This window comes from Rutidosis leptorrhynchoides, chromosome 9, assembly GCF_046630445.1.
Source record: "Rutidosis leptorrhynchoides isolate AG116_Rl617_1_P2 chromosome 9, CSIRO_AGI_Rlap_v1, whole genome shotgun sequence".
Taxonomy (NCBI): Eukaryota; Viridiplantae; Streptophyta; class Magnoliopsida; order Asterales; family Asteraceae; genus Rutidosis; species Rutidosis leptorrhynchoides.
Genome location: NC_092341.1, coordinates 104,982,045 through 105,002,683, shown reverse-complemented (window position 1 = coordinate 105,002,683; position 20,639 = coordinate 104,982,045).

The following is a 20,639-nucleotide window of genomic DNA, read 5'->3' as shown; positions in this document are numbered from 1 at the left end:
ATTTGATCAACTACAAGGCTCGTCTGTTTATTCAAAGATTGACTTACGTTCCGGGTATCATCAAATGCGGGTGAAAGAAGATGATATTCCAAAGACTGCTTTCAGAACACGTTACGGTCATTACGAGTTTATGGTCTTGCCTTTTGGTTTAACTAATGCACCAGCTGTGTTCATGGACCTTATGAACCGAGTGTGTGGACCATACCTTGACAAGTTTGTCATTGTTTTCATTGATGACATACTTATTTACTCAAAGAATGACCAAGAACACAGTGAACATTTGAGAAAGGTGTTAGAAGTATTGAGGAAGGAAGAATTGTACGCTAAGTTTTCAAAGTGTGCATTTTGGTTGGAAGAAGTTCAATTCCTCGATCACATAGTGAACAAAGAAGGTATTAAGGTGGATCCGGCAAAGATAGAAACTGTTGAAAAGTGGGAAACCCCGAAAACTCTGAAACACATACGCCAGTTTTTAGGACTAGCTGGTTAATACAGAAGGTTCATCCAAGACTTTTCCAGAATAGCAAAACCCTTGACTGCATTAACGCATAAAGGGAAGAAATTTGAATGGAATGATGAACAAGAGAAAGCGTTTCAGTTATTGAAGAAAAAGCTAACTACGGCACCTATATTGTCATTGCCTGAAGGGAATGATGATTTTGTGATTTATTGTGACGCATCAAAGCAAGGTCTCGGTTGTGTATTAATGCAACGAACGAAGGTGATTGCTTATGCGTCTAGACAATTGAAGATTCACGAACAAAATTATACGACGCATGATTTGGAATTAGGCGCGGTTGTTTTTGCATTAAAGACTTTGAGGCACTACTTATATGGGGTCAAAAGTATTATATATACCGACCACAAAAGTCTTCAACACATATTTAATCAGAAACAACTTAATATGAGGCAGCGTAGGTGGATTGAATTATTGAATGATTACGACTTTGAGATTCGTTACCACCCGGGGAAGGCAAATGTGGTAGCCGATGCCTTGAGCAGGAAGGACAGAGAACCCATTCGAGTAAAATCTATGAATATAATGATTCATAATAACCTTACTACTCAAATAAAGGAGGCGCAACAAGGAGTTTTAAAAGAGGGAAATTTAAAGGATGAAATACCCAAAGGATCAGAGAAACATCTTAATATTCGGGAAGACGGAACCCGGTATAGGGCTGAAAGGATTTGGGTACCAAAATTTGGAGATATGAGAGAAATGGTACTTAGAGAAGCTCATAAAACCAGATACTCAATACATCCTGGAACGGGGAAGATGTACAAGGATCTCAAGAAATATTTTTGGTAGCCGGGTATGAAAGCCGATGTTGCTAAATACGTAGGAGAATGTTTGACGTGTTCTAAGGTCAAAGCTGAGCATCAGAAACCATCAGGTCTACTTCAACAACCCGAAATCCCGGAATGGAAATGGAAAAACATTACCATGGATTACATCACTAAATTGCCAAGGACTGCAAGTGGTTTTGATACTATTTGGGTAATAGTTGATCGTCTCACCAAATCAGCACATTGCCTGCCAATAAGAGAAGATGACAAGATGGAGAAGTTAGCACGACTGTATTTGAAGGAAGTCGTCTCCAGACATGGAATACCAATCTCTATTATCTCTGATAGGGATGGCAGATTTATTTCAAGATTCTGGCAGACATTACAGCAAGCATTAGGAACTCGTCTAGACATGAGTACTGCCTATCATCCACAAACTGATGGGCAGAGCGAAAGGACGATAGAAACGCTTGAAGACATGCTACGAGCATGTGTTATTGATTTCGGAAACAGTTGGGATCGACATCTACCATTAGCAGAATTTTCCTACAACAACAGCTACCATTCAAGCATTGAGATGGCGCCGTTTGAAGCACTTTATGGTAGAAAGTGCAGGTCTCCGATTTGTTGGAGTGAAGTGGGGGATAGACAGATTACAGGTCCGGAGATTATACAAGAAACTACCGAGAAGATCATCCAAATTCAACAACAGTTGAAAATCGCCCAAAGTCGACAAAAGAGCTACGCTGACATTAAAAGAAAAGATATAGAATTTGAAATTGGAGAGATGGTCATGCTTAAAGTTGCACCTTGGAAAGGCGTTGTTCGATTTGGTAAACGAGGGAAATTAAATCCAAGGTATATTGGACCATTCAAGATTATTGATCGTGTCGGACCAGTAGCTTACCGACTTGAGTTACCTCAACAACTCGCGGCTGTACATAACACTTTCCACGTCTCGAATTTGAAGAAATGTTTTGCTAAAGAAGATCTCACTATTCCGTTAGATGAAATCCAAATCAACGAAAAACTCAAATTCATCGAAGAACCCGTCGAAATAATGGATCGTGAGGTTAAAAGACTTAAGAAAAACAAGATACCAATTGTTAAGGTTCGATGGAATGCTCGTAGAGGACCCGAGTTCACCTGGGAGCGTGAAGATCAGATGAAGAATAAATAACCGCATCTATTTCCAGAAGATTCGTCAACACCTTCAACAGCTTAAAATTTCGGGACGAAATTTATTTAACGGGTAGGTACTGTAGTGACCCGAACTTTTCCATGTTTATATATATTAATTGAGATTGATATTTACATGATTAAATGTTTCCAACATGTTAAGCAATCAAACTTGTTAAGACTTGATTAATTGAAATATGTTTCATATAGACAATTGACCACCCAAGTTGACCGGCGATTCACGAACGTTAAAACTTGTAAAAACGACATGACGATATATATATGGATATAAATATGGTTAACATGAGATTATGATAAGTAAGTATCTCCATAAGTATATTAACAATGAGTTATATACATATAAACAAGACTACTAACTTAAGGATTTCGAAACGAGACATATATGTAACGATTATCGTTGTAACAACATTTAAATGTATATATATCATATTAAGATATATTAATATATCATAATATCATGATAATATAATAATTTAACATCTCATTAGATATAATAAACAATGGGTTAACAACATTAATTGAGATCGTTAACTTAAAGGTTTCAAAACAACACTTACATGTAACGACTAACGATGACTTAACGACTCAGTTAAAATGTATATACATGTAGTGTATTTAGATGTATTAAAATACTTTTGGAAGACTTCAAGACATATATCAAAACACTCATACTTAACGAAAATGGTTACAGTTACTTTTCCATTCTTTTCTTTCATCAAGAATTCTAGTCGTATTCTTACCCGTATTATACACAGCTTCAAAACGTACTTACTATAAGTATATACCAATAGGAACTAGCATGGGATTCCAATCTTGATTATGTCATGTATGACTAATCAATTTTAACTTCTGCCATGAGCTAGTCAACTAACTAGAACTCCTTTTAACCCCACTCACCACTCACCAATTACCACTCATCATTCACTCCATTTCACTTTCAATTCTCTTTCTAATTCTCTCTCAACACATACACACTATTATGAACGTATTTTTCCAGTAGTTAATCATCATCTTCATCAAAAATCACTTCAAGAATCAAGCTATAATCATCATTGGAAGAACACTTCAAGAACACTTCAAAAATCCCTTCAAGTTTACTAATTTACTTCCAAGCTTTCTAATCCATTCCAAGTAATCATCTAAGATCAAGAAACCTTTGTTATATACAGTAGGTTATCTTTCTTATTCAAGGTAATATTCATATTCAAACTTTGATTCAATTTCTATAACTATAAACTATCTTAATTCGAGTAAAAATCTTACTTGAACTTGTTTTTGTGTCATGATCCTACTTCAAGAACTTTCAAACCATCCAAGATCCTTTGAAGCTAGATCATTTCTTGTCACTTCCAGTAGGTTTACCTACTAAACTTGAGGTAGTAATGATATTCATAACATCATTCGATTCATATATATAAAACTATCTTATTCGAAGGTTTAAACTCGTAATCACTAGAACATAGTTTAGTAAATTCTAAACTTGTTCGCAAACAAAAGTTAATCCTTCTAACTTGACTTTTAAAATTAACTACACACATGTTCTATATCTATATGATATGCTAACTTAATGATTTAAAACCTGAAAACACGAAAAACACCGTAAAACCGGATTTACGCCGTCGTAGTAACACCACGGGCTGTTTTGGGTTAGTTAATTAAAAACTATGATAAACTTTGATTTAAAAGTTGTTATTCTGAGAAAATGATTTTTATTATGAACATGAAACTATATCCAAAAATTATGGTTAAACTCAAAGTGGAAGTATGTTTTCTAAAATGGTCATCTAGACGTCGTTCTTTCGACTGAAATGACTACCTTTACAAAAACGACTTGTAACATATTTTAGAGTTCAATATGAAACCATAGCAATTTGATTCACTCAAAACGGATTTAAAATGAAGAAGTTATGGGTAAAACAAGATTGGATAATTTTTCTCATTTTAACTACGTGAAAATTGGTAACAAATCTATTCCAACCATAACTTAATCAACTTGTATTGTATATATTATGTAATCTTGAGATACCATAGACACGTATACAATGTTTTGACCTATCATGTCGACACATCTATATATATTTCGGAACAACCATAGACACTCTATATGTGAATGTTGGAGTTAGCTATACAGGGTTGAGGTTGATTCCAAAATATATATAGTTTGAGTTGTGATCAATACTGAGATACGTATACACTGGGTCGTGGATTGATTCAAGATAATATTTATCGATTTATTTCTGTACATCTAACTGTGGACAACTAGTTGTAGGTTACTAACGAGGACAGCTGACTTAATAAACTTAAAACATCAAAATATATTAAAAGTGTTGTAAATATATTTTAAACATACTTTGATATATATGTATATATTGTTATAGGTTCGTGAATCAACCAGTGGCCAAGTCTTACTTCCCGACGAAGTAAAAATCTGTGAAAGTGAGTTATAGTCCCACTTTTAAAATCTAATATATTTTTGGGATGAAAATACATGCAGGTTTTATAAATGATTTACAAAATAGACACAAGTACGTGAAACTACATTCTATGGTTGAATTATCGAAATCGAATATGCCCCTTTTTATTAAGTCTGGTAATCTAAGAATTAGGGAACAGACACCCTAATTGACGCGAATCCTAAAGATAGATCTATTGGGCCTAACAAACCCCATCCAAAGTACCGGATGCTTTAGTACTTCGAAATTTATATCATATCCGAAGGGTGTTCCGGAATGATGGGGATATTCTTATATATATGCATCTTGTTAATGTCGGTTACCAGGTGTTCACCATATGAATGATTTTTATCTCTATGTATGGGATGTGTATTGAAATATGAAATCTTGTGGTCTATTGTTACGATTTGATATATATAGGTTAAACCTATAACTCACCAACATTTTTGTTGACGTTTAAAGCATGTTTATTCTCAGGTGAATACTAAGAGCTTCCGCTGTTGCATACTAAAATAAGGACAAGATTTGGAGTCCATGTTTGTATGATATTGTGTAAAAACTGCATTCAAGAAACTGATTTCGATGTAATATATTTGTATTGTAAACCATTATGTAATGGTCGTGTGTAAACAGGATATTTTAGATTATCATTATTTGATAATCTACGTAAAGCTTTTTAAACCTTTATTTATAAAATAAAGGTTATGGTTTATTTTAAAAATGAATGCAGTCTTTGAAAAACGTCTCATATAGAGGTCAAAACCTCGCAACGAAATCAATTAATATGGAACGTTTTTAATCAATAAGAACGGGACATTTCACTATGCACTAACCATCCCGATCCGACCCAAAGTCCTACAAGTCCCGCATAAATGCGCACACAAAAAGTCTAAGTCTAGGCGCCTATCTCAAGTCACCTAAATCCCTTAGACCATGCTCTGATACCACTTGTAACAACCCGACTTCATAAACTCAAAACGCGTACCAAAAAAAAAAAATTTAAGTCAGTGCATCTGGACGGCGTCCAGAATCCTGGACGGCGTCCAGCTCAGAAAGATGGGACGGCGTCCAACTTTTGGGGACGGCGTCCAGCTCAAGCAACTGGGACGGCATCCAAGCAATTGGGACGGCGTCCCAATAGCCTTCCAGCTACTGATCACGGGTCCAACTCACACGAGCGGAAAACCCGCTTCCCGACACTTTCAAACGAAAACCTTTTTACCACAAGTCAATATAAGTGAAACTAAGAGATTTTCATCATCAAATCAAGTTTTACATCAACGGGCCCACATCGCCCATTTTACGAGTTTCGTTCAAAAATAAAAGTTTCGACCAAATATAAGTTTAAGTTCCAAACGACACTAGAGCATGGTGTTTGGGGTTAAACTACCCAATCTCGGTCGAACTCCAAAAGCTAACACCCAAAAGCATCCCCTAACAAAACAAGCGGGAGATCACTAATCCAATTGAACACTCTTACCCTTGTCAACGCCCGAGCCTATAAAAAAAGTAAACAACGAGAGGGTAAGCAAAGCTTAGTGAATGCAATAATTATACATACATATATATAACCCATCTATTTGCAATCACAATTACCGAATACCTTGTACGAACTTGAAACTCAAATTAGCATAACATCATACCCGAAATACTTAACAAGTCGCACATTATCACAAAACCGCATTAGCATATACTCAACACAATATATTTAAACAATATGCCAAACAATCAACAATCTCAATATGGTTAACCATAAACGCTATGGTGCTACCGGCTCGTGGTTCACACCATACGCAATTGAGTCATACTCTTTTATAGTGCTACCGGCTCTTGGTTCACACTCGATGCTACCGGCTCGTGGTTCACATCTTAGTTTATAGTGCTACCGGCTCGTGGTTCACACTCGATGCTACCGGCTCGTGGTTCACATCTTAGTTTATAGTGCTACCGGCTCGTGGTTCACACTCGATGCTACCGGCTCGTGGTTCACATCTTATCGCACACATGTTATGGCACTACCGGCTCGATGGTTCATGCCATAACACCCACAAATAAACACGCCATATACACATACGTATAATTACTCCACTCACCTTAGAGTCTTCGTGAAAGATAACCGAAATTGCCACTTCAATGTTACGTACCTATTACATTTTAGCACATAATCAATTCACAACTCAAGTCGGTCAAGCAACTCACTTAACAATCTAGAGTCTTTTGACCCTAAGTGCAATCCCGACCCATTTTGCACCTTTAACCCTAATAATGGGTTAGCTTCACCAAAAACCCTAACTTTAGCCAATTAAGGTCTTAACACACTTTTAACCACAAAGTTAACTTGTTTTCATACATACAAGACAACCTAGGTCATCAAAGACCCATTTGACCCATTTCTAGGTCAACACACCCATTTGGGTCACCCACAACCCAAATCGCACCCACTAACATTAACTATAAGTGTATTAGTATTTACTTAGGTCTTTAAGACCCATTTACACCATTTACCCTTTCAAAACCCTAGGTTAGTCACCATTTGGGTCTTCATGACCCAAACTTACCCAAAAACCCCAAATTACTCACAAATGGGTTTTATGTGCAATACAAACCCAAACCCTAACCCTTAAACACATTAAACTAAGGTAATCAAGTTTAGGGCTTACCACAACAATCAAAACGAAGCTAACGAGGAGATGAACAACTTTAATGCTCGAGCTAAAACCCGAAACAAGCTTCTTCTTCTCTGATTTGAGCTTTCTCACACTTGAATCACACTCTCTCACTAGGATTTAAGTGGATGAAGTTTGGTGGTTAGGAATGGAGTAATGAGGCTCAACCAAACTGATCTAGGGCCTTTAATTCATCCAAGAAGTGTAATTACCAAAATACCCATCTAAAATAAATAATAGCAAAAAGACATGCCTGCCAGCCATCCTGGACGGCGTCCCAAAATGTTGGACGGCATCCAGGTCTTCAAACCGGGACGGCGTCCCAAATATTTGGATGGCGTCCAAACCCGAAAAGGAAAACAGGATCTTACATTTTAGAGCGTGGTTTCATTCGACCAAGCACATCACCGTGGGGAGCTCCTGTTTTGTTTATCAAAAAGAAAGATGGTACATTCAGGTTATGTATCGACTACAGAGAGTTGAACAAACTTACCATCAAGAACCGTTATCCACTACCGAGAATCGATGACTTATTTGACCAATTACAAGGTTCGTCAGTTTATTCGAAGATCGATTTACGTTTCGGGTATCATCAAATGCGGGTGAAGGTGGATGATATTCCAAAGACTGCTTTTAGGACGCGTTACGATCATTATGAGTTTATGGTTATGCCGTTTGGACTGACTAACGCACTAGCTGTGTTCATGGACCTCATGAACCGCGTGTGTGGACCATATCTTGACAAGTTTGTCATTGTCTTCATCGATGACATGCTTATTTACTCAAAGAATGGTCAAGAGCACGAAGAACATTTGAGAAAAGTGCTAGAGTTATTGAGGAAAGAAAAACTGTATGCTAAGTTTTCAAAGTGTGCATTTTGGTTGGAAGAAGTTCAATTCCTCGGTCATATAGTAAACAAAGAAGGTATTCAGGTTGATCTGGCAAAAATTGAAATCGTTGAAAAGTGGGAAACCCCAAAAACTCCGAAGCATATACGCCAATTTTTAGGATTGGCTGGTTACTACAGAAGATTCATCCAATATTTTTCCAAAATAGTAAAACCCTTGACTGCATTGACGCATAAAGGGAAGAAATTTGAATGGAAGGATGAACAAGAGAAAGCGTTTCGGTTATTGAAGAAAATGCTAACTTGTAAGGTACTAACGGTCGTAAAAGTATTCGAGGATCAAGTTAAGTGATTAAGCACCTAATAACATGTTGTAAGGTATCAACGAAAGTAATTATTCATGAAATAAGATCCCAAAGCATAAAATAGCTCAGTACGCAACAAATACGCAGTTTCGTGAAAGTATAAAGCACAAAAATATAAGTCGAAAAAGTCGGGTCATTACAACATGCCAACGTGAATCCATATATGCCAAAGATTCACTATCCCAAGGGTGGTAACCCAAAACGCATAAACGTACAACATGGACTCAAACTCCAAGAATCAATTTTCCCATCACATGTAGAGTGAATCCGAGCAAGGATCACTGTACTAACCCGTACCCATCCTATGCATACATATGCATATAATATATTTACACTCACCTTGAAGTCTTGATGGATGCCAAACCAAAATCCACAATCGCCAATGAAACGTACCTATTCCATTTATCACATAACAAACAATAGAATTAGGTGTAGTGACCCGAACTTTTCCATGTTTATATATATTAATTGAGATTGATATTTACATGATTAAATGTTTCCAACATGTTAAACAATCAAACTTGTTAAGACTTGATTAATTGAAATATGTTTCATATAGACAATTGACCACCCAAGTTGACCGGCGATTCACGAACGTTAAAACTTGTAAAAACGACATGACGATATATATATGGATATACATATGGTTAACATGAGATTATGATAAGTAAGTATCTCCATAAGTATATTAACAATGAGTTATATACATATAAACAAGACTACTAACTTAAGGATTTCGAAACGAGACATATATGTAACGATTATCATTGTAACGACATTTAAATGTATATATATCATATTAAGATATATTAATATATCATAATATCATGATAATATAATAATTTAACATCTCATTAGATATAATAAACAATGGGTTAACAACATTAATTGAGATCGTTAACTTAAAGGTTTCAAAACAACACTTACATGTAACGACTAACGATGACTTAACGACTCAGTTAAAATGTATATACATGTAGTGTATTTAGATGTATTAAAATACTTTTGGAAGACTTCAAGACATATATCAAAACACTCATACTTAACGAAAATGGGTACAGTTACTTTCCCATTCTTTTCTTTCATCAAGAATTCTAGTCGTATTCTTACCCGTATTATACACAGCTTCAAAACGTACTTACTATGGGTATATACCAATAGGAACTAGCATGGGATTCCCTCTTGATTATGTCATGTATGACTAATCAATTTTAACTTCTACCATGAGCTAGTCAACTAACTAGAACTCCTTTTAACCCCACTCACCACTCACCAATTACCACTCATCATTCACTCCATTTCACTTCCAATTCTCTTTCTAATTCTCTCTCAACACACACACACTATTATGAACGTATTTTTCCAGTAGTTAATCATCATCTTCATCAAAAATCACTTCAAGAATCAAGCTATAATCATCATAGGAAGAACACTTCAAGAACACTTCAAAAATCCCTTCAAGTTTACTAATTTACTTCCAAGCTTTCTAATCCATTCCAAGTAATCATCTAAGATCAAGAAACCTTTGTTATATACAGTAGGTTATCTTTCTTATTCATGGTAATATTCATATTCAAACTTTGATTCAATTTCTATAACTATAAACTATCTTAATTCGAGTAAAAATCTTACTTGAACTTGTTTTTGTGTCATGATCCTACTTCAAGAACTTTCAAGCCATCCAAGATCCTTTGAAGCTAGATCATTTCTTGTCACTTCCAGTAGGTTTACCTACTAAACTTGAGGTAGTAATGATGTTCATAACATCATTCGATTCATATATATAAAACTATCTTATTCGAAGGTTTAAACTCGTAATCACTAGAACATAGTTTAGTTAATTCTAAACTTGTTCGCAAACAAAAGTTAATCCTTCTAACTTGACTTTTAAAATTAACTAAACACATGTTCTATATCTATATGATATGCTAACTTAATGATGTAAAATCTGGAAACACGAAAAACACCGTAAAACCTGATTTACGCCGTCGTAGTAACACCGCGGGCTGTTTTGGGTTAGTTAATTAAAAACTATGATAAACTTTGATTTAAAAGTTGTTATTCTGAGAAAATGATTTTTATTATGAACATGAAACTATATCCAAAAATTATGGTTAAACTCAAAGTGAAAGTATGTTTTCTAAAATGGTCATCTAGACGTCGTTCTTTCGACTGAAATGACTACCTTTACAAAAACGACTTGTAACTTATTTTTCCGACTATAAACCTATACTTTTTCTGTTTAGATTCATAAAATAGTGTTCAATATGAAACCATAGCAATTTGATTCACTCAAAACGGATTTAAAATGAAGAAGTTATGGGTAAAACAAGATTGGATAATTTTTCTCATTTTAGCTACGTGAAAATTGGTAACAAATCTATTCCAACCATAACTTAATCAACTTGTATTGTATATTATGTAATCTTGAGATACCATAGACACGTATACAATGTTTCGACCTATCATGTCGACACATCTATATATATTTCGGAACAACCATAGACACTCTATATGTGAATGTTGGAGTTAGCTATACAGGGTTGAGGTTGATTCCAAAATATATATAGTTTGAGTTGTGATCAATACTGAGATACGTATACACTGGGTCGTGGATTGATTCAAGATAATATTTATCGATTTATTTCTGTACATCTAACTGTGGACAACTAGTTGTAGCTTACTAACGAGGACAGCTGACTTAATAAACTTAAAACATCAAAATATATTAAAAGTGTTGTAAGTATATTTTGAACATACTTTGATATATATGTATATATTGTTATAGGTTCGTGAATCAACCAGTGGCCAAGTCTTACTTCTCGACGAAGTAAAAATCTGTGAAAGTGAGTTATAGTCCCACTTTTAAAATCTAATATTTTTGGGATGAGAATACATGCAGGTTTTATAAATGATTTACAAAATAGACACAAGTACGTGAAACTACATTCTATGGTTGAATTATCGAAATCGAATATGCCCCTTTTTTATTAAGTCTGGTAATCTAAGAATTAGGGAACAGACAACCTAATTGACGCGAATCCTAAAGATAGATCTATTGGGCCTAACAAACCCCATCCAAAGTACCGGATGCTTTAGTACTTCGAAATTTATATCATATCCGAAGGGTGTCCCGGAATGATGGGGATATTCTTATATATGCATCTTGTTAATGTCAGTTACCAGGTGTTCACCATATGAATGATTTTTATCTCTATGTATGGGATGTGTATTGAAATATGAAATCTTGTGGTCTATTGTTACGATTTGATATATATAGGTTAAACCTATAACTCACCAACATTTTTGTTGACGTTTAAAGCATGTTTATTCTCAGGTGAATATTAAGAGCTTCCGCTGTTGCATACTAAAATAAGGACAAGATTTGGAGTCCATGTTTGTATGATATTGTGTAAAAACTGCATTCAAGAAACTGATTTCGATGTAACATATTTGTATTGTAAACCATTATATAATGGTCGTGTGTAAACAGGATATTTTAGATTATCATTATTTGATAATCTACGTAAAGCTTTTTAAACCTTTATTTATGAAATAAAGGTTATGGTTTGTTTTAAAAATGAATGCAGTCTTTGAAAAACGTCTCATATAGAGGTCAAAACCTCGCAACGAAATCAATTAATATGGAACGTTTTTAATCAATAAGAACGGGACATTTCAGTTGGTATCAGAGCGTTGGTCTTAGAGAACCAGAAAATTTGCATTAGTGTGTCTTATCGAGTTTGTTAGGATGCATTAGTGAGTCTGGACTTCGACCGTGTTTTCTTTAAAAATGATTGCTTAACATTTTTGTTGGAAACTATATATTTTTAACATATGAATATTATGTGATATATTAATCTCTTAACGTGTTTGATATTATGTGATAGATGTCTACCTCTAGAACAAGTCCCATTGACTCACCTAATAATAATGAAGAGTCAAATGTAAATTGGAATGATTCGTGGACTGATTCACAAGTTCCCGAAGAGGAACCGGAAGAAGAGTCGGAACCGGAAGAAGAATCGGAACCGGAAGAAGAATCGGAACCGGAAGAAGAAATAGAACTGGTGGGGGAAATAATAAAACGGTTAAGTAAAAGAGAATCCTCTACCAACCAACCAAAGTTAATTATGGTCAATGGTGTTTCCGCCAAGGAAGCAAAATATTAGGAGGATTACCAATTCTCCGATGAATCGGATTCCGACGAGAATTCCGATGATGTTATAAAAATTACCCCAACTGAATTTAAAAAGGCAAAATAAAATAATAAGGGAAAGGGCATAAAAATAGAGAAATCTAATTCCAACCCCGATGAACTTTATATGTATCGTCAACCCCCGAAGTCCTTAAGTTGTAACAATGACCCGGGAACCTCTAAACCACCAGGTTTTTCTAAACCAATGTGGACAACGACGGCTCGTATTAGGGGAACATCATATATCTCTAGAAACTTGGCAAAACGAACCAAAACCGAACAAGAAGAAACGAGCGAGTCGGAATAAGATAGTTGTATTCGTGTGGTGTAATATATGTAATATAGTGTGCTTATGCTTTATGATATATGTAAAAATTGCTTGTATTAATAAGTATTTTTTTTATGAATCTAACTCTTGTCTATTTTACAGTATAAAAACACAAAATGGATAGACAACCCAATATTTTAAGAGACCTACCCGGAGACATGATTGATGAAATCTTGTCTAGAGTCGGTCAGAATTCCTCGGCACAACTATTTTAGGCGAGATCAGTTTGTAAGACATTCGAAGAACGTTCCAAGAATGCCTTGGTTTATAAAAGGCTTTCATTCGAAAGATGGGGGATATCACATTGGGAAATCCATAAGTTACGATGTGTTTACTTTGACGCATATATTGCGGGGAACCCAAATGCTATTTTACGCAACGGGTTAAGAAATTATTTTGACTCAGTATATCCGAATATAGGACTTCGTGATTTAGAAAAAGCGGCTAACATGCAACATAAAGAAGCATGTTATGCTTACGGGTTAGTAATGTTCGCTTCTCACCAAAGTGAGAACAAGAACATCGGGCTACAACTATTAAACAAAACGTTCCCACAAGTGACGGAGTCGGTAATTGGGGTAAGAAATGAGGTTTTTAGGTTATTACGAGACTGTTGGTCATTACGTAACCCTCGTCCCTTTGACGACGTTACAACACGCTGTCTTATCAACGGCCATAACGGTTATGTTCCACAAGACCAAGGATGGGAAGTAGTCCTAGTAAAACCAGAATGCATGACTTGTTTCTAAACGTATGAATTACGTGTCTTTATTGCCTTTGCTGAACGACTTGTATACTAGCTAGAATTATCTTCACAACTATCTTGTATCAAAGTTATTGTGTGCTATATTTCATGCTTTATATAAAATAAGCGGTATTATAAGTTTGTAAAATATTGTATAAGAGTTTGAATGCGAAATATTATTACAATCAGTTTTTCATATAGAATTGTAGTAGTTGAATTGTATATTAGCTACTAAGTATGAACTTAACGGGTAGGTACTACCCTAATTTAAACTTATAAAACGCTAATATGAAGAAAAAGCTTTTATAAATGAGTTCATATTATGCTACGAAATACTATTAACTACTCTTAATATTCTGTATGATTAACTTGTTCCATTTGACTATTTTGAAGGAAATGGCACCGACTACTCGACACACCGTGAATATGAATGAAGAGGAATTCCGTACTTTTCTAGCTTCAAACATAGCCACAGTACAGGCTGCGCTACATACCAACAATAACCTTGGATCTGACAGTACAGGAAATCGTGTAGAATGCACCTACAAAGAATTCACTGCCTGCAAACCTTTGGAATTTGATGGAACCGAAGGACCGATCGGATTGAAACGATGGACCGAGAAGGTCGAATCGGTGTTTGCCATAAGTAAGTGTACTGAAGAGGACAAAGTGAAGTACGCTACGCATACCTTCATAGGTTCTGCGTTAACATGGTGGAATACCTATCTAGAGCAAGTGGGACAAGATGATGCGTACGCACTACCGTGGTCAGCATTCAATCACTTAATGAACGAGAAGTACCGTCCCAGAACCGAGGTCAATAAGCTCAAGACAGAACTAAGAGGGTTACGAACCCAAGGATTTGATATTACCACGTACGAAAGACGATTCACAGAATTGTGCCTATTGTGTCCGGGAGCATTCGAAGATGAGGAAGAGAAGATCGATGCGTATGTGAAAGGATTACCGGAAAGAATCCAAAAAGATATAAGTTCACATGAGCCCGCCTCCATACAACAGGCATGTAGAATGGCTCACAAACTAGTGAACCAGATTGAAGAAAGAATTAAAGAACAGACTGCTGAAGAGGCCAATGTGAAGCAAGTCAAAAGAAAGTGGGAGGAAAACGGTGATAAGAATCACCAATACAACAACAACAGCAATTACAACAATAATCGCAACAATTATCCCAACAATCGCAACATCAATCGCAACTACAACAAACGGCCCAACAACAACAACAACAACAACAACAACAACAACAACAACAATCATCCCAACAACAATAATAACCGCAACAACAACAACAACAATCAGAAGCAGCTATGCCAAAGGTGTGAAAAGTATCACTCGGGGTTCTGCACCAAATTTTGCAACAAGTGTAAAAGAAATGGTCATAGCGCGGCGAAGTGTGAAGTCTACGGACCAGGGGTTAATAGAACGAAAGGAACAAATGGTGTCGGAACGAGTAATGGCGGAGGAAGTAGTGTCAGAGCAAGTTATGCCAATGTAGTTTGTTATAAATGTGGAAAACCGGGCCACATTATTAGAAATTGCCCGAACCAGGAGAACACGAATGGACAAGGCCGCGGAAGAGTTTTCAATATTAATGCGGCAGAGGCACAGGAAGACCCGGAGCTTGTTACGGGTACGTTTCTTATTGACAATAAATTTGCTTACGTTTTATTTGATTCGGGTGCGGATAGAAGCTATATGAGTAGAGATTTTTGTGCTAAATTAAGTTGTCCATTGACGCCTTTGGATAGTAAATTTTTACTCGAATTAGCAAATGGTAAATTAATTTCAGAAGATAATATATGTCGGAATCGAGAAATTAAACTGGTTAGCGAAACATTTAAGATTGATTTGATACCAGTAGAGTTAGGGAGTTTTGATGTGATAATCGGTATGGACTGGTTGAAAGAAGTGAAAGCAGAGATCGTTTGTTACAAAAATGCAATTCGCATTATACGAGAAAAAGGAAAACCCTTAATGGTGTACGGAGAAAAGGGCAACACGAAGCTACATCTTATTAGTAATTTGAAGGCACAAAAACTAATAAGAAAAGGTTGCTATGCTGTTCTAGCACACGTCGAGAAAGTACAAACTGAAGAAAAGAGCATTAATGATGTTCCCATTGCAAAAGAATTTCCCGATGTATTTCCGAAAGAATTACCGGGATTACCCCCACATCGATCCGTTGAATTTTAAATATATCTTTTACCATGAGCTGCACCAATAGCTCGTGCTCCTTACAGACTCGCACCCAGTGAAATGAAAGAACTGCAAGGCCAATTACAAGAACTTTTAGAGCGTGGTTTCATTCGACCAAGCACATCACCGTGGGGAGCTCCTGTTTTGTTTGTCAAGAAGAAAGATGGTACATTCAGGTTGTGTATCGACTACCGAGAGTTGAACAAACTTACCATCAAGAACCGCTACCCACTACCGAGAATCGACGACTTATTTGATCAACTACAAGGCTCGTCTGTTTATTCAAAGATTGACTTACGTTCCGGGTATCATCAAATGCGGGTGAAAGAAGATGATATTCCAAAGACTGCTTTCAGAACACGTTACGGTCATTACGAGTTTATGGTCATGCCGTTTGGTTTAACTAATGCACCAGCTGTGTTCATGGACCTTATGAACCGAGTGTGTGGACCATACCTTGACAAGTTTGTCATTGTTTTCATTGATGACATACTTATTTACTCAAAGAATGACCAAGAACACGGTGAACATTTGAGAAAGGTGTTAGAAGTATTGAGGAAGGAAGAATTGTACGCTAAGTTTTCAAAGTGTGCATTTTGGTTGGAAGAAGTTCAATTCCTCGGTCACATAGTGAACAAAGAAGGTATTAAGGTGGATCCGGCAAAGATAGAAACTGTTGAAAAGTGGGAAACCCCGAAAACTCCGAAACACATACGCCAGTTTTTAGGACTAGCTGGTTACTACAGAAGGTTCATCCAAGACTTTTCTAGAATAGCAAAACCCTTGACTGCATTAACGCATAAAGGGAAGAAATTTGAATGGAATGATGAACAAGAGAAAGCGTTTCAGTTATTGAAGAAAAAGCTAACTACGGCACCTATATTGTCATTGCCTGAAGGGAATGATGATTTTGTGATTTATTGTGACGCATCAAAGCAAGGTCTCGGTTATGTATTAATGCAACGAACGAAGGTGATTGCTTATGCGTCTAGACAATTGAAGATTCACGAACAAAATTATACGACGCATGATTTGGAATTAGGCGCTGTTGTTTTTGCATTAAAGACTTGGAGGCACTACTTATATGGGGTCAAAAGTATTACATATACCGACCACAAAAGTCTTCAACACATATTTAATCAGAAACAACTGAATATGAGGCAGCGTAGGTGGATTGAATTATTGAATGATTATGACTTTGAGATTCGTTACCACCCGGGGAAGGCAAATGTGGTAGCCGATGCCTTGAGCAGGAAGGACAGAGAACCCATTCGAGTAAAATCTATGAATATAATGATTCATAATAACATTACTACTCAAATAAAGGAGGCACAACAAGAAGTTTTAAAAGACGGAAATTTAAAGGATGAAATACCCAAAGGATCGGAGAAGCATCTTAATATTCGGGAAGACGGAACCCGGTATAGGGCTGAAAGGATTTGGGTACCAAAATTTGGAGATATGAGAGAAATGGTACTTAGAGAAGCTCATAAAACCAGATACTCAATACATCCTGGAACGGGGAAGATGTACAAGGATCTCAAGAAACATTTTTGGTGGCCGGGTATGAAAGTCGATGTTGCTAAATACGTAGGAGAATGTTTGACGTGTTCTAAGGTCAAAGCTGAGCATCAGAAACCATCAGGTCTACTTCAACAACCCGAAATCCCGGAATGGAAATGGGAAAACATTACCATGGATTTCATCACTAAATTGCCAAGGACTGCAAGTGGTTTTGATACTATTTGGGTAATAGTTGATCGTCTCACCAAATCAGCACACTTCCTACCAATAAGATAAGATGATAAGATGGAGAAGTTAGCACGACTGTATTTGAAGGAAGTCATCTCCAGACATGGAATACCAATCTCTATTATCTCTGATAGGGATGGCAGATTTATTTCAAGATTCTGGCAGACATTACAGCAAGCATTAGGAACTCGTCTAGACATGAGTACTGCCTATCATCCACAAACTGATGGGCAGAGCGAAAGGACGATACAAACGCTTGAAGACATGCTACGAGCATGTGTTATTGATTTCGGAAACAGTTGGGATCGACATCTACCGTTAGTAGAATTTTCCAACAACAACAGCTACCATTCAAGCATTGAGATGGCGCCGTTTGAAGCACTTTATGGTAGAAAGTGCAGGTCTCCGATTTGTTGGAGTGAAGTGGGGGATAGACAGATTACGGGTCCGGAGATTATACAAGAAACTACCGAGAAGATCATCCAAATTCAACAACGGTTGAAAACCGCCCAAAGTCGACAAAAGAGCTACGCTGACATTAAAAGAAAAGATATAGAATTTGAAATTGGAGAGATGGTCATGCTTAAAGCTGCACCTTGGAAAGGCGTTGTTCGATTTGGTAAACGAGGGAAATTAAATCCAAGGTATATTGGACCATTCAAGATTATTGATCGTGTCGGACCAGTAGCTTACCGACTTGAGTTACCTCAACAACTCGCGGCTGTACATAACACTTTTCACGTCTCGAATTTAAAGAAATGTTTTGCTAAAGAAGATCTCACTATTCCGTTAGATGAAATCCAAATCAACGAAAAACTTCAATTCATCGAAGAACCCGTCGAAATAATGGATCGTGAGGTTAAAAGACTTAAGCAAAACAAGATACCAATTGTTAAGGTTAGATGGAATGCTCATAGAGGACCCGAGTTCACCTGGGAGCATGAAGATCAGATGAAGAAGAAATACCCGCATCTATTTCCAGAAGATTCGTCAACACCTTCAACAGCTTAAAATTTCGGGACGAAATTTATTTAACGGGTAGGTACTGTAGTGACCCGAACTTTTCCATGTTTATATATATTAATTGAGATTGATATTTACATGATTAAATGTTTCCAACATGTTAAGCAATCAAACTTGTTAAGACTTGATTAATTGAAATATGTTTCATATAGACAATTGACCACCCAAGTTGACCGGCGATTCACGAACGTTAAAACTTGTAAAAATGACATGACGATATATATATATGGATATACATATGGTTAACATGAGATTATGATAAGTAAGTATCTCCATAAGTATATTAACAATGGGTTATATACATATAAACAAGACTACTAACTTAAGGATTTCGAAACGAGACATATATGTAACGATTATCGTTGTAACAACATTTAAATGTATATATATCATATTAAGATATATTAATATATCATAATATCATGATAATATAATAATTTAACATCTCATTAGATATAATAAACAATGGGTTAACAACATTAATTGAGATCGTTAACTTAAAGGTTTCAAAACAACACTTACATGTAACGACTAACGATGACTTAACGACTCAGTTAAAATGTATATACATGTAGTGTATTTAGATGTATTAAAATACTTTTGGAAGACTTCAAGACATATATCAAAACACTCATACTTAACGAAAATTGGTACAGTTACTTTCCCATTCTTTTCTTTCATCAAGAATTCTAGTCGTATTCTTACCCGTATTATACACAGCTTCAAAACGTACTTACTATGGGTATATACCAATAGGAACTAGCATGGGATTCCACTCTTGATTATGTCATGTATGAATAATCAATTTTAACTTCTACCATGAGCTAGTCAACTAACTAGAACTCCTTTTAACCCCACTCACCACTCACCAATTACCACTCATCATTCACTCCATTTCACTTCCAATTCTCTTTCTAATTCTCTCTCAACACACACACACTATTATGAACGTATTTTTCCAGTAGTTAATCATCATCTTCATTAAAAATCACTTCAAGAATCAAGCTATAATCATCATAGGAAGAACACTTCAAGAACACTTCAAAAATCCCTTCAAGTTTACTAATTTACTTCCAAGCTTTCTAATCCATTCCAAGTAATCATCTAAGATCAAGAAACCTTTGTTATATACAGTAGGTTATCTTTCTTATTCAAGGTAATATTCATATTCAAACTTTGATTCAATTTCTATAACTATAAACTATCTTAATTCGAGTAAAAATCTTACTTGAACTTGTTTTTGTGTCATGATCCTACTTCAAGAACTTTCAAGCCATCCAAGATCCTTTGAAGCTAGATCATTTCTTGTCACTTCCAGTAGGTTTACCTACTAAACTTGAGGTAATAATGATGTTCATAACATCATTCGATTCATATATATAAAACTATCTTATTCGAAGGTTTAAACTCGTAATCACTAGAACATAGTTTAGTTAATTCTAAACTTGTTCGCAAACAAAAGTTAATCCTTCTAACTTGACTTTTAAAATTAACTAAACACATGTTCTATATCTATATGATATGCTAACTTAATGATTTAAAACCTGGAAACACGAAAAAC